This window comes from Aulonocara sp. 'chitande type north' Nkhata Bay, linkage group LG16, assembly GCF_057382095.1.
Source record: "Aulonocara sp. 'chitande type north' Nkhata Bay isolate Kocher_YH1m ecotype deep benthic linkage group LG16, A_spYH_male_GT1.1, whole genome shotgun sequence".
Classification (NCBI taxonomy): domain Eukaryota; kingdom Metazoa; phylum Chordata; class Actinopteri; order Cichliformes; family Cichlidae; genus Aulonocara; species Aulonocara sp. 'chitande type north' Nkhata Bay.
In genome coordinates, this window is record NC_141359.1 from 2001491 (window position 1) to 2028234 (window position 26744).

The 26744-nt window shown below is 35.3% G+C and overlaps 1 long non-coding RNA gene across 1 annotated transcript; it reads left to right on the forward strand.

Moving 5' to 3' along the window:
- The first annotated feature begins 16611 nt into the window (after positions 1–16611).
- Positions 16612–24290, forward strand: LOC147310780 (uncharacterized). The gene is made up of 5 exons (XR_015125533.1): positions 16612–16649; positions 18232–18263; positions 19397–19423; positions 21657–21687; positions 23230–24290. It is a non-coding gene; the product is annotated as an uncharacterized LOC147310780 (long non-coding RNA).
- Positions 24291–26744: the final 2454 nt, after the last annotated feature.

The following is a 26744-nucleotide window of genomic DNA, read 5'->3' on the forward strand; positions in this document are numbered from 1 at the left end:
TATTTTTCTAAATCATAGTGTTTCTGTAATGTTTAAGTATTTTTGGCTAAATATATTCTTTCTGTTATCTTATACTATTTCTCCTAAATTCTTGTATTTTTGAGAAGTTATCATGTTTCTGGTAAGTTACAATATTTCTGCTAAATTCTGCTATGCTATTGTATTTCTGCCAAGTATTATGTTTCCTCTAAGATATTGCAGTTCTGCTAAGTTATTCCATTTTAGCAAACTTCTTTTGCTTCTGCAAAGTTTTTACAATTTCTGCAACTTTTCAGCTTTTTCAGCTACTTTTTGCATACAGCTTCAGCTTTAAGCATCCACACTGCATTTTCGCAGGAAATGCAAATTTTTCTAGTTGTGTGGATGCTTTAAGCATCCACACTATTGAGTTCCTGTTTCTCTTTATTCTTTATTATTGTGTGGATGCTTAAGCATCCACACTATTGAGTTCCTGTTTCTCTTTATTCTTTATTATTATTATTATTCTTAGGACTTCCGTACACTTTTCGCCGTTTAACTACTTCCACAATTTTTGTGCTATTTTCACCGTTCAAATTTTAAACTATTCAGCTATTTTTGCTCTTTCCTGCTATATCTTTTGGTATTTTTAACTATTAAACTTTTTAAAATATTCCACTTTTTTCCTTTAATTTGTCCCATTGAAATGAATGGGAAACTTCAGCAATTCTGCTAAAATTTGCTTGTTTTTGAAACTTAACTACTTCCTCATATTTTCACCTAGAACAACCATTCAAATTTTAAAATGTTCACAAATTATTGGGCTATTCAGGTATGATTCAGCTTTTTCAAATCTTCTACTGTTTTACTTTTATGCCTCTTAAAGTTTTGAGTTGCAAAATTGTGATTTTTCACAAAATACATGCGTTGTTATGGTTGCTATGCTCTTGGCTTCCAGTGTGTCACTGAAGGTTTTGCAGTCTTCTCTTCATGTCCGAACAAATGTTTGCTACTTGCTCAATTTTCACTCAACTTCCACAAATTATACATCAAAACGTAGGTATTTTTGCTGGCTTTCAGAAAATGTCACCATCATTGTTGTGGGATTTATAGAATTTTTGCAAATCTCCTCAGACTAACACAAGGTCAGAAAACTCTCCATATAAAGTGAATGGAGAGCTTGTTCAAAATCACCGCTGGATTTCTGTAATGAGAGGCATATTCGAATCGTCATATCTCCTTAACGAAGCAAAGTTAAGACATGAGGCTTGTCCCCGAATATCTTCAGACACCCCTGACGCTCACAATTCAAGAATTTCTTTCTCACCTATTACCGTTCTGAAATGAGTTGGACTTGTTTGAGGGTAGGAAATTCGTCCTTCGCTCAGATTTCTTCAGATTTCAAACTGTGGAAATGAACCACTTTTTTCTCTCGTCATAACTTTTTGTTGGATTTCCACAGAGACCTGAAAATTTCCATGATTGTTCACCAAAGCCTGCTGTCTCTTACGGTGAAAGAATGATATCGATACTCCAAATAGATTTCGAGTTAGAAAGCGTTGTTTGAGGGCAAGTCAAGGCAGTTTTTGCTTCGCTCTACTCAGTTATGGTGCATTACAAGTCAAATATCTTTAATAATTCATATTGTAATGATAAATTGTAAACACTGGAAGATTCCCCCATCTCTTCTGAACAAAACGGTGTAAGAATGACCGTTCTAGCCCCTACGGTTTGGAAATTATGGTCATTTGTTTGAGGGGAGTCCTCACTATGAGAAATAGGCTGCAATAATCCTGTGCCTCTCTGTGCTGCGTGTGTAAAAAGAGGCACATGTTTTGGCGGGAAAAAGTACACAGGCTCTCTGATTGGTGGATTCAAATTCAGCAGCTCCCAGGCTGACCTAGAAACTTACTTCTCTCTCCCTGTGCATTTTTTTGCTGATTTTTTCATTTAACAAGTATATTTGAGGGACCCTCAGCATGTTCAGCATTTTTTCAGCTGTCCATTTTGCTTTTCCAATTTTTCTGTTTAACTTATTACTATTGTGCTAAATAATACTATTTCTGCTATTTTATAAGATTTGTGCCTATTATAGTATTTCTGCTAAATTACAATATTTCTGCTTTTTATACTATTTGTGCTAAAACATAGTATTTCTACTAAATGTAGTATTTATGCTTAATCATACTATTTCTGCTTTTTATGGGATTTGTGCCTAATATAGTATTTCTGCTTTTTATAGGATTTTTACTGAAACATAGTATTTCTACTAAATGTAGTGTTTATGCTTAAACATCCTATTTCTGCTTTTTATAGAATTTGTGCTTAATATAGTATTTCTGCTTTTTATATGATTTGTGCTTAATATAGTATTTCTGCTTTTTATAGGATTTGTGCTTAATATAGTATTTCTGCTAAATTATAGTATTTCTGCTTTTTATAGGATTTGTGCTAAAACATAGTATTTCTACTAAATGTAGTATTTATGCTTAATCATAGTATTTCTATATATTTCTGCCTGGTCCCCAGGCAGCCAATCCTCTGTGAGGACTTAGACATTCAAATTTTCAAATCAGGTCCTGCACGGTTTCCCAGCCAATCATATATGTGTCCTGAGGCATTCAAATTTGCATATTGGGGACTTCATGGCTTCTAAGCCAGCCAATCATATCTGAGGGCTGAGGAATTCAAATCCACAAATCAGGGCCTGCACAGCTTCCCAGCCAGCCAATCATGTATGTGGGCTCCAGGTATTCAAATTTGCATATTGGGGAATTCGTGGCTTCTAAGTCAACAAGTCATCCGTGTCATATATCTCTAAAAATTCATATTTTAATGATAAATTGTCAACACTTGAAGATTCCCCCATCTCTTCTGAACAAAACGGTGTAAGAATGACCGTTCTAGCCCCTACGGTTAGGAAATTACGGTCATTTGTTTGAGGGGAGTCGTCACTATGAGAAATAGACTGCAAAAATCCTGTGTCTCTCTGTGCTGCTGCGTGTGTAAACAGATGCACCTGTTTTGGTGGGGAAAAGTGCACAGCCTCTCTGATTGGTGGATTCAAATTCACCAGCTCCCAGGCTGACCTAGAAACTTACTTCTCTCTCCCTGTGTGTGTGTGTGTGTGTGTGTGTGTGTGTGTGTGTGTGTGTGTGTGTGACAGAGAGAGAGAGAGAGAGAGAGAGAGAGAGAGAGAGAGAGAGAGAGAAAGGCTTTTAATGGGATGATCTCATTCTAAGATTTAAATTCAATATATTTAGACTGGTTGACTGAATTGGATCTTGTGTGTGGGTCTCTCTGTGCATGTGTGTTTCCTCATGTGTACATATTTGTGATTGTGTGGCTGTAATAAATTTTTTTGCAGATTTTTGTCATTTAACAAGTATATTTGAGGGACCCTCAGCATGTTCAGCATTTTTTCAGCTGTCCATTTTGCTTTTCCAATTTTTCTGTTTAACTTATTACTATTGTGCTAAATCATACTATTTCTGCTATTTTATAAGATTTGTGCCTAATATACTATTTCTGCTTTTATAGGATTTGTGCTTAATATAGTATTTCTGCTAAATGTAGTATTTATGCTTAATTATACTACTTCTGCTTTTCATAGTATTTGTGCTTAATATAGTATTTCTGCTAAATTTAGTATTTCTGATTAATTATAGTTTTTCTACTAAATCATAGTACAGTATTTCTGCTTTTTATGGGATTTGTGCTAAAACAAAGTATTTCTACTAAATGTAGTATTTATGCTTAATCATACCATTTCTGCTTTTTATAGGATTTGTGCTTAATATAGTATTTCTGCTAAATTATAGTATTTCTGCCAAATTATAATATTTGTGCTAAAACATAGTCTCAATTTAAAATTACAATATTCATAGTTCATCACAGTGTCTCTGGTAAATCACAATATTTCTGCTCTGTTGTACTATTTTTCTAAATCATAGTGTTTCTGTAATGTTTAAGTATTTTTGGCTAAATATATTCTTTCTGTTATCTTATACTATTTCTCCTAAATTCTTGTATTTTTGAGAAGTTATCATGTTTCTGGTAAGTTACAATATTTCTGCTAAATTCTGCTATGCTATTGTATTTCTGCCAAGTATTATGTTTCCTCTAAGATATTGCAGTTCTGCTAAGTTATTCCATTTTAGCAAACTTCTTTTGCTTCTGCAAAGTTTTTACAATTTCTGCAACTTTTCAGCTTTTTCAGCTACTTTTTGCATACAGCTTCAGCTTTAAGCATCCACACTGCATTTTCGCAGGAAATGCAAATTTTTCTAGTTATTATTATTCTTAGGACTTCCGTACACTTTTCGCCGTTTAACTACTTCCACAATTTTTGTGCTATTTTCACCGTTCAAACTTTAAACTATTCAGCTATTTTTGCTAATTCCTGCTATATCTTTTGGTATTTTTAACTATTATACTTTTTAAAATATTCCACTTTTTTCCTTTAATTTGTCCCATTGAAATGAATGGGAAACTTCTGCAATTCTGCTAAATTTTGCCTGTTTTTGAAACTTAACTACTTCCTCATATTTTCACCTAGAACAACCATTCAAACTTTAAAATGTTCTCAAATTATTTGGCTATTCAGGTATGATTCAGCTTTTTCAAATCTTCTACTGTTTTACTTTTATGCCTCTTAAAGTTTTGAGTTGCAAAATTGTGATTTTTCACAAAATACATGTGTTGTTATGGTTGCTATGCTCTTGGCTTCCAGTGTGCCACTGAAGGTTTTGCAATTTTCACTTCATGTCCGAACAACTTCCTGCTACTTGCTCAATTTTCACTCAACTTCCACAAATTATACATCAAAACGTAGGTATTTTTGCTGGCTTTCAGAAAATGTCACCATCATTGTTGTGGGATTTATAGAATTTTTGCAAATCTCCTCAGACTAACACAAGGTCAGAAAACTCTCCATATAAAGTGAATGGAGAGCTTGTTCAAAATCACCGCTGGATTTCTGTAATGAGAGGCATATTCGAATCGTCATATCTCCTTAACGAAGCAAAGTTAAGACATGAGGCTTGTCCCCGAATATCTTCAGACACCCCTGACGCTCACAATTCAAGAATTTCTTTCTCACCTATTACCGTTCTGAAATGAGTTGGACTTGTTTGAGGGTAGGAAATTCGTCCTTCGCTCAGATTTCTTCAGATTTCAAACTGTGGAAATGAACCACTTTTTTCTCTCGTCATAACTTTTTGTTGGATTTCCACAGAGACCTGAAAATTTCCATGATTGTTCACCAAAGCCTGCTGTCTCTTACGGTGAAAGAATGATATCGATACTCCAAATAGATTTCGAGTTAGAAAGCGTTGTTTGAGGGCAAGTCAAGGCAGTTTTTGCTTCGCTCTACTCAGTTATGGTGCATTACAAGTCAAATATCTTTAATAATTCATATTTTAATGATAAATTGTAAACACTGGAAGATTCCCCCATCTCTTCTGAACAAAACGGTGTAAGAATGACCGCTCTAGCCCCTACGGTTTGGAAATTATGGTCATTTGTTTGAGGGGAGTCCTCACTATGAGAAATAGGCTGCAATAATCCTGTGCCTCTCTGTGCTGCGTGTGTAAAAAGAGGCACATGTTTTGGCGGGAAAAAGTACACAGGCTCTCTGATTGGTGGATTCAAATTCAGCAGCTCCCAGGCTGACCTAGAAACTTACTTCTCTCTCCCTGTGCATTTTTTTGCTGATTTTTTCATTTAACAAGTATATTTGAGGGACCCTCAGCATGTTCAGCATTTTTTCAGCTGTCCATTTTGCTTTTCCAATTTTTCTGTTTAACTTATTACTATTGTGCTAAATAATACTATTTCTGCTATTTTATAAGATTTGTGCCTAATATAGTATTTCTGCTAAATTACAATATTTCTGCTTTTTATACTATTTGTGCTAAAACATAGTATTTCTACTAAATGTAGTATTTATGCTTAATCATACTATTTCTGCTTTTTATGGGATTTGTGCCTAATATAGTATTTCTGCTTTTTATAGTATTTTTGCTCAAACATAGTATTTCTACTAAATGTAGTGTTTATGCTTAATCATCCTATTTCTGCTTTTTATAGGATTTGTGCTTAATATAGTATTTCTGCTAAATTATAGTATTTCTGCTTTTTATAGTATTTGTGCTAAAACATAGTATTTCTACTAAATGTAGTATTTATGCTTAATCATAGTATTTCTATATATTTCTGCCAGGTCCCCAGGCAGCCAATCCTCTGTGAGGACTGAGAAATTCAAATTTTCAAATCAAGGCCTGCACGGCTTCCCAGCCAATCATATATGTGTCCTGAGGCATTCAAATTTGCATATTGGGGCCTTCATGGCTTCTAAGCCAGCCAATCATATCTGAGGGCTGAGGAATTCAAATCCACAAATCAGGGCCTGCACGGCTTCCCAGCCAGCCAATCATATATGTGGTCTCAGGCATTCATATTTGCATATTGGGGAATTCGTGGCTTCTAAGTCAACAAGTCATCCATGTCATATATCTCTAAAAATTCACATTTTAATGATAAACTGTTAACACTGGAAGATTCCCCCATCTCTTCTGAACAAAACAGTGTAAGAATGACCGCTCTAGCCCCTACGGTTAGGAAATTATGGTCATTTGTTTGAGGGGAGTCCTCACTATGAGAAATAGACTGCAATAATCCTGTGCCTCTCTGTGCTGCTGCGTGTGTAAAAAGATGCACCTGTTTTGGCGGGAAAACGTAAACAGCCACTCTGATTGGTGGATTTAAATTTGGCAGCTCTCTCCCTCTGTGTGTGTGTGTGTGTGTGTGTGTGTGTGTGTGTGTGTTTAGTGGGAGAGAGAGGACCCTGCCCTTATTTGGCAGCATGTCATTGTAGGATTTAAAATGAATATAGTTAGACTGGTTGACTGGATTAGAGCCTGTGTTTGTGTGTCCCTCTGTGCATTTGTGTTTCAATAAGTTATTACTATTCTGCTAAATCATAGTATTTCTGGTACTTTTCGGTACTTGTGCTAAATACAGTATTTCTGCTAAATTATAGTATTTCTGCTTTTTATAGGATTTGTGCCTAACATAGTATTTCTGCTAAATTATAGTATTTCTGCTTTTTATAGGATTTGTGCTTAACATAGTATTTCTGCTAAATTATAGTATTTCTGCTTTTTATACTATTTGTTCTAAATTATAGTATTTCTGCTTTTTATAGGATTTGTGCTTAATATAGTATTTCTGCTAAATTATAGTTTTTCTTCTTTTTATAATATTTGTGCTAAAACATAGTATTTCTACTAAATGTAGTATTTATGCTTAATAATAGTATTTCTATATATTTCTGCCAGGTCCCCAGGCAGCCAATCCTCTGTGAGGACTGAGACATTCAAATTTTCAAATCAGGGCCTGCACAGTTTCCCAGCCAATCAAATAAGTGTCCTGAGGCATTCAAATTTGCATATTGGGGCCTTCATGGCTTCTAAGCCAGCCAATCATATCTGAGGGCTGAGGAATTCAAATCCACAAATCAGGGCCTGCACGGCTTCCCAGCCAGCCAATCACATATGTGGTCTCAGGCATTCAAATTTGCATATTGGGGAATTCGTGGCTTCTAAGTCAACAAGTCATCCATGTCATATATCTCTAAAAATTCATATTTTAATATTAAATTGTCAACACTTGAAGATTCCCCCATCTCTTCTGAACAAAACGGTGTAAGAATGACCGTTCTAGCCCCTACGGTTAGGAAATTACGGTCATTTGTTTGAGGGGAGTCGTCACTATGAGAAATAGACTGCAAAAATCCTGTGTCTCTCTGTGCTGCTGCGTGTGTAAACAGATGCACCTGTTTTGGTGGGGAAAAGTGCACAGCCTCTCTGATTGGTGGATTCAAATTCACCAGCTCCCAGGCTGACCTAGAAACTTACTTCTCTCTCCCTGTGTGTGTGTGTGTGTGTGTGTGTGTGTGTGTGTGTGTGTGTGTGTGTGTTTGTGTGACAGAGAGAGAGAGAGAGAGAGAAAGCCTTTAAATGGGATGATCTCATTGTAAGATTCAAATTCAATATATTTAGACTGGTTGACTGAATTGGATCTTGTGTGTGTGTCTCTCTGTGCATGTGTGTTTCCTCATGTGTACATATTTATAATTGTGTGGCTGTCATAAATTTTTTTGCAGATTTTTGTCATTTAACAAGTATATTTGAGGGAACCTCAGCATGTTCAGCATTTTTTCAGCTGTCCATTTTGCCTTTCCGATTTTTCTGTTTAACTTCTTACTATTGTGCTAAATCATACTATTTCTGCTATTTTATAAGATTTGTGCTTAATATACTATTTCTGCTTTTATAGGATTTGTGCTTAATATAGTATTTCTGCTTTTTATAAGATTTGTGCTTAATATAGTATTTCTACTAAATGTAGTATTTATGCTTAATCATAGTATTTCTGCTTTTTATAGGATTTGTGCTTAATATAGTATTTCTGCTTTTTATAAGATTTGTGCTTAATATAGTATTTCTGCTAAATGTAGTATTTATGCTTAATCATACTATTTCTGCTTTTCATAGGATTTGTGCTTAATATAGTATTTCTGCTAAATTTAGTATTTCTGATTAATTATAGTTTTTCTACTAAATCATAGTACAGTATTTCTGCTTTTTATGGGATTTGTGCTAAAACAAAGTATTTCTACTAAATGTAGTATTTATGCTTAATCATACCATTTCTGCTTTTTATAGGATTTGTGCTTAATATAGTAATTCTGCTAAATTATAGTATTTCTGCCAAATTATAATATTTTTGCTAAAACATAGTCTTAATTTAAAATTACAATATTCATAGTTCATCACAGTGTCTCTGGTAAATCACAATATTTCTGCTCTGTTGTACTATTTTTCTAAATCATAGTGTTTCTGTAATGTTTAAGTATTTTTGGCTAAATATATTCTTTCTGTTATCTTATACTATTTCTCCTAAATTCTTGTATTTTTGAGAAGTTATCATGTTTCTGGTAAGTTACAATATTTCTGCTAAATTCTGCTATGCTATTGTATTTCTGCCAAGTATTATGTTTCCTCTAAGATATTGCAGTTCTGCTAAGTTATTCCATTTTAGCAAACTTCTTTTGCTTCTGCAAAGTTTTTACAATTTCTGCAACTTTTCAGCTTTTTCAGCTACTTTTTGCATACAGCTTCAGCTTTAAAGCATCCACACTGCATTTTCGCAGGAAATGCAAATTTTTCTAGTTATTGTGTGGATGCTTTAAGCATCCACACTATTGAGTTCCTGTTTCTCTTTATTCTTTATTATTATTGTGTGGATGCTTTAAGCATCCACACTATTGAGTTCCTGTTTCTCTTTATTCTTTATTATCTTTATTATTATTGTGTGGATGCTTTAAGCATCCACACTATTGAGTTCCTGTTTCTCTTTATTCTTTATTATTATTATTCCGGGTGTTTCCGTACACTTTTCGCCGTAGAACTACTTCCACAATTTTCAGCCGATTTTCACCATTCAAATTTTAAACTATTCTGCTATTTTTGCTCTTTCCGGCTATATCTTTTGGTATTTTTAACTATTATACTTTTTAAAATATTCCACTTTTTTCCTTTAATTTGTCCCATTGAAATTAATGGGAAACTTCAGCAATTCTGCTAAATTTTGCTTGTTTTTGAAACTTAACTACTTCCTCAAATTTTCACCTAGAACAACCATTCAAACTTTAAAATGTTCACAAATTATTGGGCTATTCATGTATGTTTCAGCTTTTTCAAATCTTTTACTGTTTTACTTTTATGCCTCTTAAAGTTTTGAGTTGCAAAATTGTGATTTTTCACAAAATACATGTGTTGTTATGGTTGCTATGCTCTTGGCTTCCAGTGTGCCACTGAAGGTTTTGCAATTTTCACTTCATGTCCGAACAACTGTTTGCTACTTGCTCAATTTTCACTCAACTTCCACAAATTATACATCAAAACGTAGGTATTTTTGCTGGCTTTCAGAAAATGTCACCATCATTGTTGTGGGATTTATAGAATTTTTGCAAATCTCCTCAGACTAACACAAGGTCAGAAAACTCTCCATATAAAGTGAATGGAGAGCTTGTTCAAAATCACCGCTGGATTTCTGTAATGAGAGGCATATTCGAATCGTCATATCTCCTTAACGAAGCAAAGTTAAGACATGAGGCTTGTCCCCGAATATCTTCAGACACCCCTGACGCTCACAATTCAAGAATTTCTTTCTCACCTATTACCGTTCTGAAATGAGTTGGACTTGTTTGAGGGTAGGAAATTCGTCCTTCGCTCAGATTTCTTCAGATTTCAAACTGTGGAAATGAACCACTTTTTTCTCTCGTCATAACTTTTTGTTGGATTTCCACAGAGACCTGAAAATTTCCATGATTGTTCACCAAAGCCTGCTGTCTCTTACGGTGAAAGAATGATATCGATACTCCAAATAGATTTAGAGTTAGAAAGCGTTGTTTGAGGGCAAGTCAAGGCAGTTTTTGCTTCGCTCTACTCAGTTATGGTGCATTACAAGTCAAATATCTTTAATAATTCATATTTTAATGATAAATTGTAAACACTGGAAGATTCCCCCATCTCTTCTGAACAAAACGGTGTAAGAATGACGGCTCTAGCCCCTACGGTTAGGAAATTATGGTCATTTGTTTGAGGGGAGTCATCACTATGAGAAATAGGCTGCAATAATCCTGTGCCTCTCTGTGCTGCGTGTGTAAAAAGAGGCACATGTTTTGGCGGGAAAACGTAAACAGCCACTCTGATTGGTGGATTTAAATTCGGCAGCTCTCTCCCTCTGTGTCTGTGTGTGTGTGTGTGTGTGTGTGTGTGTGTGTGTGTGTGTGTGTGTGTGTGTGTGTGTTTAGTGGGAGAGAGAGGACCCTGCCCTTATTTGGCAGCATGTCATTGTAGGATTTAAATTGAATATAGTTAGACTGATTGACTGGATTAGAGCCTGTGTTTGTGTGTCCCTCTCTGCATTTCTGTTTCAATATGCCTCCATATTTGTAATTTTGTAAGTTATTGCTATTCTGCTAAATCATAGTATTTCTGGTACTTTTTGGTACTTGTGCTAAATACAGTATTTCTGCTAAATTATAGTATTTCTGCTTTATTATACTATTTGTGCTAAAACATAGTATTTCTACTAAATGTAGTATTTCTGCTTTTTATACTATTTGTGCTAAATTATAATATTTCTGCTTTTATACTATTTGTGCTGAATTATAATATTTCTGCTTTTTATACTATTTGTGCTAAATTATAATATTTCTGCTTTTTATACTATTTGTGCTAAAACATAGTATTTCTACTAAATGTAGTATTTATGCTTAATCATACTATTTCTGCTTTTTATAGGATTTGTGCCTAATATAGTATTTCTGCTTTTTATAGGATTTGTGCTTAATATAGTATTTCTGCTAAATGTAGTATTTATGCTTAATCATACTATTTCTGCTTTTCATAGTATTTGTGCTTAATATAGTATTTCTGCTAAATTTAGTATTTCTGATTAATTATAGTTTTTCTACTAAATCATAGTACAGTATTTCTGCTTTTTATGGGATTTGTGCTAAAACAAAGTATTTCTACTAAATGTAGTATTTGTGCTTAATCATACCATTTCTGCTTTTCATAGGATTTGTGCTTAATATAGTATTTCTGCTAAATTTAGTATTTCTGATTAATTATAGTTTTTCTACTAAATCATAGTACAGTATTTCTGCTTTTTATGGGATTTGTGCTAAAACAAAGTATTTCTACTAAATGTAGTATTTGTGCTTAATCATACCATTTCTGCTTTTTATAGGATTTGTGCTTAATATAGTATTTCTGCTAAATTATAGTATTTCTGCCAAATTATAATATTTGTGCTAAAACATAGTCTGAATTTAAAATTACAATATTCATAGTTCATCACAGTGTCTCTGGTAAATCACAATATTTCTGCTCTGTTGTACTATTTTTCTAAATCATAGTGTTTCTGTAATGTTTAAGTATTTTTGGCTAAATATATTCTTTCTGTTATCTTATACTATTTCTCCTAAATTCTTGTATTTTTGAGAAGTTATCATGTTTCTGGTAAGTTACAATATTTCTGCTAAATTCTGCTATGCTATTGTATTTCTGCCAAGTATTATGTTTCCTCTAAGATATTGCAGTTCTGCTAAGTTATTCCATTTTAGCAAACTTCTTTTGCTTCTGCAAAGTTTTTACAATTTCTGCAACTTTTCAGCTTTTTCAGCTACTTTTTGCATACAGCTTCAGCTTTAAGCATCCACACTGCATTTTCGCAGGAAATGCAAATTTTTCTAGTTATTATTATTCCGGGTGTTTCCGTACACTTTTCGCCGTAGAACTACTTCCACAATTTTCAGCCGATTTTCACCATTCAAATTTTAAACTATTCTGCTATTTTTGCTCTTTCCGGCTATATCTTTTGGTATTTTTAACTATTATACTTTTTAAAATATTCCACTTTTTTCCTTTAATTTGTCCCATTGAAATTAATGGGAAACTTCAGCAATTCTGCTAAATTTTGCTTGTTTTTGAAACTTAACTACTTCCTCAAATTTTCACCTAGAACAACCATTCAAACTTTAAAATGTTCACAAATTATTGGGCTATTCATGTATGTTTCAGCTTTTTCAAATATTTTACCGTTTTACTTTTATGCCTCTTAAAGTTTTGAGTTGCAAAATTGTGATTTTTCACAAAATACATGCGTTGTTATGGTTGCTATGCTCTTGGCTTCCAGTGTGACACTGAAGCTTTTGCAGCCTTCTCTTCATGTCCGAACAACTGTTTGCTACTTCCTCAATTTTCACTCAACTTCCACAAATTATACATCAAAACGTAGGTATTTTTGCTGGCTTTCAGAAAATGTCACTATCATTGTTGTGGGATTTATAGAATTTTCGCAAATCTCCTCAGACCAACACAAGGTCTCAAAACTCTGCATAGAAAGTCAATGGAGAGCTTGTTCAAAATCATCGCTGGATTTCTGTAATGAGAGGCATATTCGAATCGTCATATCTCCTTAACGAAGCAAAGTTAAGACATGAGGCTTGTCCCGGTATATCTTCAGACACTCCTGACGCTCACAATTCAAGAATTTCTTTCTCACCTATTACCGTTCTGAAATGAGTTGGACTTGTTTGAGGGTAGGAAATTCGTCCTTCGCTCAGATTTCTTCAGATTTCAAACTGTGGAAATGAACCACTTTTTTCTCTCGTCATAACTTTTTGTTGGATTTCCACAGAGACCTGAAAATTTCCATGATTGTTCACCAAAGCCTGCTGTCTCTTACGGTGAAAGAATGATATCGATACTCCAAATAGATTTCGAGTTAGAAAGCGTTGTTTGAGGGCAAGTCAAGGCAGTTTTTGCTTCGCTCTACTCAGTTATGGTGCATTACAAGTCAAATATCTTTAATAATTCATATTTTAATGATAAATTGTAAACACTGGAAGATTCCCCCATCTCTTCTGAACAAAACGGTGTAAGAATGACCGCTCTAGCCCCTACGGTTAGGAAATTATGGTCATTTGTTTGAGGGGAGTCATCACTATGAGAAATAGGCTGCAATAATCCTGTGCCTCTCTGTGCTGCGTGTGTAAAAAGAGGCACATGTTTTGGCGGGAAAAAGTACACAGGCTCTCTGATTGGTGGATTCAAATTCAGCAGCTCCCAGGCTGACCTAGAAACTTACTTCTCTCTCCCTGTGCATTTTTTTGCTGATTTTTTCATTTAACAAGTATATTTGAGGGACCCTCAGCATGTTCAGCATTTTTTCAGCTGTCCATTTTGCTTTTCCAATTTTTCTGTTTAACTGATTACTATTGTGCTAAATCATACTATTTCTGCTATTTTATAAGATTTGTGCCTAATATAGTATTTCTGCTAAATTATAGTATTTCTGCTTTTTATACTATTTGTGCTAAAACATAGTATTTCTACTAAATGTAGTATTTATGCTTAATCATACTATTTCTGCTTTTTATGGGATTTGTGCCTAATATAGTATTTCTGCTTTTTATAGGATTTTTGCTCAAACATAATATTTCTACTAAATGTAGTGTTTATGCTTAATCATCCTATTTCTGCTTTTTATAGGATTTGTGCTTAATATAGTATTTCTGCTAAATTATAGTATTTCTGCTTTTTATAGTATTTGTGCTAAAACATAGTATTTCTACTAAATGTAGTATTTATGCTTAATCATAGTATTTCTATATATTTCTGCCAGGTCCCCAGGCAGCCAATCCTCTGTGAGGACTTAGACATTCAAATTTTCAAATCAGGGCCTGCACGGTTTCCCAGCCAATCATATATGTGTCCTGAGGCATTCAAATTTGCATATTGGGGCCTTCATGGCTTCTAAGCCAGCCAATCATATCTGAGGGCTGAGGAATTCAAATCCACAAATCAGGGCCTGCACGGCTTCCCAGGCAGCCAATCATATATGTGGCCTCAGGCATTCAAATTTGCATATTGGGGGAATTCGTGGCTTCTAAGTCAACAAGTCATCCATGTCGTATATCTCTAAAAATTCACATTTTAATGATAAATTGTTAACACTGGAAGATTCCCCCATCTCTTCTGAACAAAACGGTGTAAGAATGACCGTTCTAGCCCCTACGGTTAGGAAATTATGGTCATTTGTTTGAGGGGAGTCCTCACTATGAGAAATAGACTGCAAAACTCCTGTGCCTCTCTGTGCTGCGTGTGTAAACAGAAGCACCTGTTTTGGTGGGGAAAAGTGCACAGGCTCTCTGATTGGTGGATTCAAATTCAGCAGCTCCCAGGCTGACCTAGAAACTTACTTCTCTCTCCCTGTGTGTGTGTGTGTGTGTGTGTGTGTGTGTGTGACAGAGAGAGAGACAGAGAGAGAGAGAGAGAGCCTTTTAATGGGATGATCTCATTCTAAGATTCAAATTCAATATATTTAGACTGGTTGACTGAACTGGATCTTGTGTGTGTGTCTCTCTGTGCATGTGTGTCTCCTTATGTGTACATATTTGTGATTGTGTGGCTGTTGTAGATTTTTTTTGCCGATTTTTTTCATTTAAACAAGTATATTTGAGGGACCCTCAGCATGTTCAGCATTTTTTCAGCTGTCCATTTTGCTTTTCCAATTTTTCTGTTTAACTTATTACTATTGTGCTTAATCATACTATTTCTGCTATTTTATAAGATTTGTGCAAAATATAGTATTTCTGCCAAATATTGTATTTCTGATTAATTATAGTTTTTCTACCAAATCATAGTACAGTATTTCTGCTTTTTATAGGATTTTTGCTCAAACATAGTATTTCTACTAAATGTAGTATTTATGCTTAATCATACTATTTCTGCTTTTTATAGGATTTGTGCTTAATATGGTATTTCTGCTAAATTATAGTATTTCTGCTTTTTATAGTATTTGTGCTAAAACATAGTATTTCTACTAAATGTAGTATTTATGCTTAATCATACTATTTCTGCTTTTTATATGATTTGTGCTTAATATGTTATTTCTGCTAAATTATAGTATTTCTGCTAAATTCTAGTATTTCTGCTTTTTATAGTATTTGTGCTAAAACATAGTATTTCTACTAAATGTAATATTTATGCTTAATCATACTATTTCTGGTTTTTATAGGATTTGCGCTTAATATGGTATTTCTGCTAAATTATAGTATTTCTGCTTTTTATAGTATTTGTGCTAAAACATAGTATTTTTACTAAATGTAGTATTTATGCTTAATCATAGTATTTCTATATATTTCTGCCAGGTCCCCAGGCAGCCAATCCTCTGTGAGGACTGAGACATTCAAATTTTCAAATAAGGGCCTGCACGGTTTCCCAGCCAATCATATAAGTGTCCTGAGGCATTCAAATTTGCATATTGGGGCCTTCAGGGCTTCTAAGCCAGCCAATCATATCTGAGGGCTGAGGAATTCAAATCCACAAATCAGGGCCTGCACGGCTTCCCAGCCAGCCAATCATATATGTGGTCTGAGGCATTCAAATTTGCATATTGGGGAATTCGTGGCTTCTAAGTCAACAAGTCATCCATGACATATATCTCTAAAAATTCATATTTTAATGATAAATTGTCAACACTTGAAGATTCCCCCATCACTTCTGAACAAAACGGTGCAGTGACCGTTCTAGCCCTTACGGTTAGGAAATTATAGTCATTTGCTTTGAGGGGAATCCTTACTGGATGATGTGTGTGTGTATGTATATATATATATATATATATGCAAAGATGTTTTAAAGACATATATATATATATATATATATATATATATATATATATATATATATATATATATATACATACATATATGTATATACATATATGTATGTCTTTAAAACATCTTTGCAGACTGACTGTCCTGGACTGGTTGTTGTGTTTTTTTCAGGTCTGGTGAACTCAGCTCTTTGGTGTTGGTGTTCAGGAGTAGAGCCTTCTAATAATATTTATTCAACTTATAGAATTAAAGTTCTGCGAGTTTTTTCTGTAGCAAATAAATATTGTATAGAATATTTAAAATCACCTACATTTTTGATGTTTACAATGCCCATTGTGTGTAATACTGGAATTTCCTACTACTCTGAACGCCTCATCTTTTACCTGACTGCCGGACATCCGCCTTTCCGCACACTTCGTTGAGTCCGCTCTGGGTGAGTCCTGCTTCTCTGCTTCTCCTCTTCTCTCTAAATGTTTATACTCTGTTTGTGTGATTTAACGAGTTCTTTTAGTGATTTATAAAGCCAACCGAGGTATAACTCATATTAGAGTAACACAGTGGTTGCTTTTTTCTTAGTGAAACTTTGTCATTTTTGTATGTAAAAGGAGTGTTTGATGAGCTAACGCTAACATCCCGATGCTAATGCCTAGCGCTCCTTTGAGCCCAGTGTGAAATGAAAATGGTTCATTTGACTGTGAACCACGGTTATTGTGTTGTTTTATTAATTACATTTGGTGTGTTTGTCAGTCTGTTACATAAGGTGCAGTTAGTTCTCTTCACAAATCAGTTGGTTAAAACAGCCTCATTCTTTATGCTGTAAAGTTTTTAACGAACCGCCATCTTAGATTCAGTGTCAGCTGTCGGCAAGATCAAAGGAGCCATTTTACCGCCTCTGACCGAACACGGGAGAAAAAGAGTCGCGTGTGTGCAGGTCTTGTGGCTTAATTAAGACAAAGGAGGGGGGGAAACTGAGGATTAATCATAGGCTATGTCCCCACATACACGGGTATTTTTGAAAACAGAGATTTTCCGTTTCCGTTTTCCGTCCACACATAAATGCAGAAATGAAGGAGAACACTGCTAGGAACATGCCAAAGCAGCAGGTGGCGCTATATTCCTAACCGTGTAGAAATGTTGGCCAATCAGAAGTCTAGAAACCTCGGTGGGAAATGGCAAACAAAGATGGGGCATAGAAGCAGAACCGAGTCGTATGTGTGGAGGGACAGTAACTGTGTGTGTATATGTAAGCATTTAAACACTGCAGAGAGAACAATTAACAGTAACAGTATTGTAGAAATGCATTTCACCGTAACAATAACGTGGCGCACAGTGTGACGTCAAAAAAAGGCGCTGCGTTTTCTCCGTTTCCCTGTCCACACATAAATGCAAAAATGGAGTTTTCGAAAATATCCTGGCAAGCGTTTTTAGAAATCTCCGTTTTCAATTACCGCAAACGCATAGAAAAATCTCCATTTTCAAAAGTACCTGTGTACGTGTGGACATAGCCCAAGAATAATAAGAACTCCTAAACAGGAGACTTTAATTTTTAAGAACTGTTTAACAAGGCTTGTTTGTGCCAACCTAAATCTGCAGCACAGTTTAAATTCTCACTTTGTGGAAAATTAATGAAACAAACAACAGCCCACCTTCACATAAATAAAATATGGCAGTATATTATTATTAGTATGGTACATAGATATTTATTTTAAAACTACAGCATATTTACTATGATACTATGTGCAGTTAATAATATTTTAGGAAGTAGAATTTGAATGCAGACCACCTCAAATATTAAAGCCTTAAAAATATATCGTGCAGTTTTTCATGTATGAGTGTTATTGCAATCTTAAATGAGATGTAGACCAAAGAAAACAGAGGAGAGTTGTTGTTTGTATTCCAGCTGTAGTAAACAAAGAAGTTCAGTGAATCTTTTTGACAACAGAGAGGGATGCAGTATTGATGCTAATTTGAGTTTTCTGATCCTGTATTTTTGCTCTTTGTCTTTTGTTACACAGAGTGAAATAGAAGCTTGGTTTTGCCTTTGCTGGTAAGTAAACAGTGATTGTAACTGAAGCAATATGAAACTGGGATTGTGTAACATTTTTAGCAATTTACATACAATAGTTTAGCTTTTTGTGATATCTTGCCATTTGCTCATGGGCAAAAACACATTTAGGTTTTATAAGCAGTAAGCCTCCCCACTAGACCTGTGAGTGTCCCTAAAAATGTCCCTGAAGTTTAATAGGCCATTTATGTCTAATTTTAATTTTAAAGGCTTATCAAAGCGTTTCTGTAGTAATTATTGTTTTTATTACACATGTTAAGGCCATTTGAGACTCTGCAATTAAATTTTGCCCTCTTTAGACTAAAGTGAGTTCATTTTCTCTGAGGTACAGTGCTGGGAAAAGTCTTTCTTCCTTGCAGATTTATTTTGTTCATGCTTTTTTGTCACATGTTTCAAATCATCTAACAGGGATGATATGAATAAATACAAAAAAGCATTTAAACATTTAAGCAATAATAAAATACTAAGAGAACCAGAGTTGTGAGTAGGCAATGTTGTGTATGTTAAAGCCTGTGTGTAATTTATGTACACTAAGTTTAAATTAGTTTCTTAATAATTTGCTCGATACAATGTGTTTGAAAATTTTATACAAAAGGGAAATATTGCAAAATACAAAAAGATTCCTGCCAACAGGTACAATGGAAGGACTTTTTATTATAATTTTTAAGAAATTTTAATTGCAAAAATGGTGTGCTACTGTTGTTACTATGACATGTCAAAATTTACATGTATTTTAGGATTTACATATTCAGATCAGAACTAAAACCTGGTGAGGTTTTCCGTTGATTCTAACAGTTGTGGTTTTTCCACACTTTATTAAACACTGACTTGTGATAGAAAATGATGGAGCTAAAAAGCCATAATCTGTACCAACAAATATTGGTGCCTCTTCTTTTCACTTCTGTAGTATGCATGCCTTTATTACACATGTTATCGCCATGTGAGACTCTGTAACTGAAGTTTGTCCTATTCAGACTACAGTGAGTTCATAAAGGCTTGAAGAAATTGAGGATTTTACTAGTTATTTCATGTCACAGTAAATTGGATTGTGTGTGAAGAGGTTTAACAGTCTAAGTCATTAAACAGTGATCTGATGTGTTGTTTCCTTTCTCTAGGATACTGATCTGATCGTCTCAAGTCTGGTAAGTAAAGGTTTTGTCTGAGGTACAGTGCTGAGAAAGGTCTTTCTTCTTTGCAGATTTATTTTATTTATGCTTTTTTCACGTTTCAAATCATCTAACAAGGATGACCTGGATAAATGCAAAAAGCAGTTTTAAAGTGATGATTTCATTTTTGAACCAGAACAACCTGGTCTAATGTAGAAACATGTTGGTCTCTAATACCCAGCTGTGGATGCCCTGATAGCAACAATTACCATCAAGCATTTACAGTAACTGGTAATGACTGGTTTACATCACTGGTTGATTTTGGTCCACTATAATTTCAGAATTGTCTTAATTAGATCCAAACAGGGCAGGCAAGAAAAGAAAAAAGTCGTAATTAAGGCCCAATATAGGGTTTTCAAGTCATACCACGTATCTTAATTTCATTAAAGTCCAGACTGATTAGTTTATACCAAGTGTTTTGTTTCATTCATTCAATTGGACTTGCTTGTGTGCTTCAGATCCTAAGTGTGATTAAACTTAAGCCTAGGACCTGATGAGTTGATGGTCCTGAAGTAGTAAAGGAACTCTGGGACATCACAGTAACAGCACCATGTTTGACTGTAATGCTGGTGTTTTTCTCTCACTATAGATGATTCAGTTTAGTGCAGTTCGTCAGCACAGCTGTTGGTTATCATCGAGATATTATTAGGCAACTTGTTTTTGCCTGTTCAGCTACAATATCTGGGAGCGTTTTTGTTTTCTGGGGTCTCCAAATCCTTAGAAATCTCTTTGTAAACCTTTACAGAACTATATGTGTTTGTTTCACATTAGAGCAGCTCACGACTGGCAGTTTAGGGACGATTAAATATTCACATAGGACAGGGGTCTCAAACTCCACTCTTCAAGGGCCGGTGTCCTGAAGCTTTTCCACGTGTCCCTGTTACAAAACACCTGAATAACATTTGTAGGTCATTAGTGAGAGTATAGAATTTGACTGTGTGCTGAAGTGGCATCCCCTAAGACTACTCAAATTTAAGTAATTTAAGTGTTTGGAAAAATGTACTTCTAAAAGTACTTTCATTGCATCATGTTCATTCACTCATGAGCTGCTATAACATGAATCAAATGGCTGAATTACCACCTCAGCATGCAGTCAGGTTCTGTAGAGTTTTGCTAATGACCTACTAATGTTATTCAGGTGTGTTGCAACAGGGACACATAGAAAAGTTTCTGGACACCAGGCCTTAAGGACCAGAGTTTGAGACCACTGGTGGTAGGGCATTGTGGATTTCAAAAGCTTCTTCCCTTAAATCACTGCCTAAAAACTGCTTTTTGTAATTTGTCATAATGACTTGCAAAGTATAGGTGGGATGAAAACATAAACATAAGACATTTTATAGTGGCCTGATATTTTTATCAAGGCTGTTTTTTGAAAATAATCCTGCCCTAATTTACAAAAGATGAACTGTCTGAAAGTCATGTTTGTTTGTTTAAGAAATGTGGGAATGTCCAGCAAAGATCTTACATGCAACAGCTCAGATACAGCACTCACTTCTGTTCTTTTTATCATGAAATGATCTACAAAGAAATTATCATCATACTAAATTTTGCTAATTAGGCCTTAATATCAGCTATGATAAGTTTATCATAGATTTAGTGTAGTGCTTATTGCTGTGTATCAAACATGCCCCAAATGTGACTGAAATATGTAGAAACTGCTGTGTAGAAACTAGCTGTCTCCAAATTTCTCATTTTGCCAAAATACATACAGAGTGGCCTGAAACTCTGCTGTAACCTCAGTGTGTTGGTTTTGTTGGACCATATAATATTTACAGTAAGTTACTGTAGCAGCACGTCTTGGTGTAAGTTTATAGAGTGTTTGTTTTTATTGTGTTAATAGAATTTGAATGCAGGCCACCTCAAATGTCAAAGCCTACAAAGCCTACATTCCATACAAGCTATCATTTGTGATTGTTGCCTACTTTTAAATTGTGACATCACCATTTGATAAAGTGTGTAGTAGTAGGTGAAGCAAATCATTGGTTACGATCTCTACTCTCTTATGTAACTGAACCTAAATTTTGGAGCATTACATGACTCAGAAACTTGTGTGGCTTATTGCAAATGGATAAAACTACATATTACCTTTTATGAAGATGATCATCTTTATTAGGGTGCGGAAAAAGAAAACAGAGGAGAGTTGTTGTTGTCTAATGCTGATTGGAGTTGTCTGAGCCTGTATTTTTGTTCTTTGTCTTTTGTTACACAGAGTGAACAGCTCTTTGGCTTTGCCTTTGCTGGTAAGTAGACAGTAATGGTAATGTTTAGTAATTTACTTACAGTAGTTTGGCTATTTGTGTTATCTTGCCATTCACTCATGGGCAAAGACAAATAGTCAGGATTTAGAATCTGTAGCAGCAAAGCCCCCACACAGGACCACTGACTGCCCCAGAAAATGTCAATGAAGTTTAATAGCCCATTAATGTCTGATTTTAATTTGTGATGGCTTATCAAGTCCAAACATAGTTAAATGTCAGAGACATCTTTATGCAGTTGTTTGATTTCTCCTTATGTTTGTGGATTTAAGTGTGAGTATAGGTGGTACCTTAAACACTTAAGAGCACCACAGCTATCGATTTTTATTGTCTCTCTCATTCCACTTATGAATTAGCATGAAGTCAAAACGCTAGAAGTATTTTTCCTGAGTGACTGGCCTGAGTGCAGTTCACACTGCAGGCGAAAGCGCATCAAATCAGATTTTTTTGTCATGTTGGTATCAGTGATGGTATCATGGTATGACAGTGTGAACGGCACAAATCCGATATTTTAGAAAGCGACTGCTGTTTGAATTTCAATTGTCTTAATTAAGGTCCAAAATAGTGTTTTGAAATCATTTCACAGCTCTTGCTGATCATCAAGATGTTTTTAGGCAAATGTGAGAAGGTTTGTGTTCTTTTTGGCCAGTCAATAAATAATTTTGAGTTTAATGGATATAAAGTATTTAAAGCAGGAGGCCTGAAACTCTGCTGTAACCTCAGTGTGCGGGTTTATTTGGACCATATAATATTTACAGTAAGTTACTGTAGCAGCACGTCTTGGTTTGAGTTTATAGACTTAGTTTATTGTTTTAATAGAACGTAAAAATGTCCTTATAACAGTTCCACCATCATTTGTTAAACATTGTCATTCTGTTCACTCCAATAATTTACTGTAGAAGTCTTTAGTATTTAAAGCCCTACATGTACTGTATTTTCGAAATTATAAGGCATAACGTCAATAAACAATTCTGTTTTTAAGGCAGATTAACCCAAACAAACAGTCAGATAAGTCAAACTTTATTCAAGTCATTCACAAACAACTCTCAACACTGTTCAGTTGTAACACATAAAATACAGAACAATACACTCACTTTTTCAGTTCATTCCTCATCTACAAATCCATCAAACTCTTCATGGGTTGATCAGTTTGAAATCTGCTTCATAAGCATGTCTCTTAGCACGTGCCAGGTCCTTGTACACACACCATAATGTTATGTTGAAGCACCGTACGAATTACTCTGCGAGGGTCCTGACTATGGTAGCCATAATGCTCTGACAATACATCAAGCAGCGCAGCTTTGTAGCTTACCGAAGTCTTACTAAAATATTTGACAGAATTTTGAGCGCTGTGTACCACAGAAATCCTGTTCGAGGTCAGTAAGCATAACCAGAATCGATACGCTAGGCACATTGTATGTTTTTGAGAAAATGACAGGATTTTAGGTGTGCCATATAGTCTGAAGAATATGGTAAATCCAAGCATATTGGAAATACGACTAATTCCAGTCCTTTTGTGTCTTACAGGTGACCTGCTGCAGAAGATCCTCTCTCTCTCTATCATTATAAGCAATTCTGTCTATCCTATCACTCTCCCAACTCTATCTAATTTGACAGCCATTCTATCTTGTATCCCTCTATCTCTACCGCTCTATCTAATTTGAAAGCCATTCTATCTTGTATCCCTCTATCTCTACCGCTCTATCTAATTTGAAAGCCATTCCATCTTGTATCCCTCTATCTCTACTGCTCTATCTAATTTGAGAATCCAAGTTTTGAGAATCCTTTCAGAATCCAATTTTCAGAAATCCAAGTTACCAGAACTTGATCTATCTGTTACAGAATTCTGAGAGATCTCTGCTCTCACTGCTCTTTCTTTCCTGTCTTTAAACTCTCTCACATTCAGTCATTTTGCTGGAAATTACAAGTTGAATATACAGTAGTAGAATTACAGTACAGTAGAACTTATAGTAGAAACTACTTACACAGCCCTACATTTGTCATTTTAATTTTGCATTACACTTTGGAATTAACACTTCTAGTTTGGCTTACTTTGATCAATTGTATAAAATATCACCTCTTTATAAGTTTACTTGTAATAAGATAATCTCGTTATTTTGTAATACATACATTCAGATAAATAATAAATTAGATCCAGTCTGTTAGTCTGTTTCATTGGCTATAACATTTGACTGCAAGTTTATAGTACTATTATTTAAGGACAAACCCATTTTGTCACTCAGTGTAAGTATTCAGTTAGTATTGTCATCGAGAAGTGCCTGAGGACCCAGACTTCCTGTTTCCTGACTGCTGCAGAAAATCCAGCTGAAGAATCCTCATCGCCTGTCATCTTATCACCACACCACCAAAGCTCCATATATTTGATTTCAATTTTAGATATCTGAAAGATTTACATAAACTCCCCTAAGAGCTAAGACTTTTATTATAGCCTGTTGATTGTTGAGATTTATTCTGCATATCATTTTATAGAAGTTGTAATTATTTACCAGTCTGGTTAAAAAAATATAAGTAAAATTATACGGTTTCTAAGAGCTACAATAAAACGGACCAAATTGTTTCCAGAGAACTTTGAATTTCCTTTATTTTGAATTTGGAGTACAAATCAGCTTTTTAACATCTATTCATATATTCATAAAAACATTTTACAGTATAATAGTACATTTCTCAGATTTAACAGTAACTTGAGGAGTTGTACGTTTTTCTGTGTTTCAAGGTTCAGTTTTGTTTATATTTGTGTATAACCACATATAAGCTCCAGATTGTACTTCAGCAAAATGCCAAGAAAAGGTCAAAGGTCGCAGTCTCAGAAGCTTAGACGTCAGAAGGAGAAAGAACAGCTGAATGTTTCTCAGAGCAGTGAGCAGGTAAAGGTGTGTGTTTCAGCTTTTCCCAGCACAGAAGTGCAGAGCAGTGTTCAGACAGCCACAGTGTCTTATGCAGATGTGGTAAAGAGAAGTGTTCCCTCAGTGTCTGTCCCAGAGCCTGAAGTTATGCAGCTAATCCAGACTGAACCCCAGCTAACTGTACAAACACAGCATGATGGACAAGCTCCAGGACAGTCTCATGTACAGGTTACAAACAGTGAAAGTCCACGAGTGAGTAGCGTCTGTGCTTCCCGAAGCCAGGCCGCTCCTAGGTATGGAAAGTACCGGAATCAGCAATGTATGGCTAACAGTTTGGTTTTCCTGTCATTCTTACACGAGGATGAATTTATTACCAGAGCAGATCTAAACCGTGTGTTGGACAAAGGCCATGCCGTCTATTCAGATGCCAGACTGAGGTTTGTGAACAGTGTGTTTCTAGCCTGCGATGAACTTCCCTCAGTGGTCACCAGCCGCAGACACGAGTATCAAGTCGACATGTCTCAGTTTGCTCATTACGGCACATTTGATGGTACAGATCACTTTCCGAGCCTTGAACAGGGACTACAGTGTTTGGTTTCAGACGTTCGCTACGCTTTGCTAGTCATGGGAGGAACAGTCATCGCTGTTAGCAGGCTGAATTCAGGTGAATATGCATATTTTGACCCTCACCCACGTAAGTCTACTGGTATGCCATTGTCGCTAAGTGTAAGTGGTGGAACTGCAGTTATGTTGAAGTTCACACGTCTTAATGACATGATTGACAGGATCAAACGTTTGTACCGAAAATTTAGCATCGCACCAACCTGCACTTATGAGCTACAGCCCATCGAGTTTCACAGTGAAAACGCTGCTGACCAAAGAGATGCTAATCGAACCACCGAATACAGACAAACAGCTACAAGTGCACCAGCTTTAAATGAACGTGTTCATAAATTAAACTCTGAAATATACACTGAGCAGACACGGAAACCTGTGACCAAAGATTTAACCAGTGAAGTAATGTCATCCAGAGTTGATTCTTCAAATGAGACAGCTGCTCCCAGAAATAAACATCATCCTTCTGATTATTTTGAAAAGGAAACCTCTGCATCTTCTGTGAGAGAAACTCAGGTAACACCAGATTCTGTTCCTCAGAATGATTCAAACAGTGCCTCCAGTTCAACTAAGATAACAGAGGAACTCTCAGATAAACTGCTGAAACGTAATAAACAGGAAAGGCAAAAAATGAGGAGAAGATTATTAGCCCAAGAAAAAGTACCACAGCGAAAGGAAAATCAGAAGACGAAAGAAAGGCAGATGTACAGGTTTGATGAAAGCTTCAAGACAAAGAAAAAAAACTCAGCTAGGAAGTCTGATGATCCTGATCACAGACATAAAAGGATTCTGTACAGAAATGAACTGTATAAATTAAATGCTACCTATAAGGAGAAAAAGAAAGAACATTTGAGAAAGATGTATAGAGAAAGTGCTGAAATTAGAGATAGAAAAAGAGAACGTGTCATAAGGACATATAAAGACAATCCCCTATTCAGAGATAAGCAGAAGGAACGTGTAATAAGAACATATAGAGAGTCTCCCATATTCAGAGATAAGCAGAAGGAACGTGTAACAAGAACATATAGAGAGTCTCCCATATTCAGAGAAAAGCAGAAGGAGCGTATAAGAAGAACATACAGAACTTGTGCTGGATTCAGAGAAAAACATAAAGCTTACATGAGGTCATATGTATATAACCTATATAAAGAAAGCGAAGAATTTAAAAAGAAAAAACGATCTTACATGACTAAGCGGTATGGAGAAGAGAAACAATTTCAGCAACAACACAAGGACAATATGAGAGAACGAATGAGAGTAAAATATTGGAACGGTTTTTCTTTCAGACAGATGCATAATATCAGATGTGCAATGAACATAAAACGAAAATATCGCCAGATGCATCGACCAGCTGAGACTTTACAGTGTCATCCAGAGAACACTTTAATGAATGAGGCCATATCTCGTTTCAGATCAAACATTAAGTCAGCACCATCTTATGTTTGTACTGTTTGTCTAAAAGCTTCTTTTCCTAATCAGGTGAAAATCTGCAAAAGAGAAAACTACTCAAAACACCAGACTTTAGCTCATCAGTGTCTAACTGGTAAATATGTTCATGTGTGT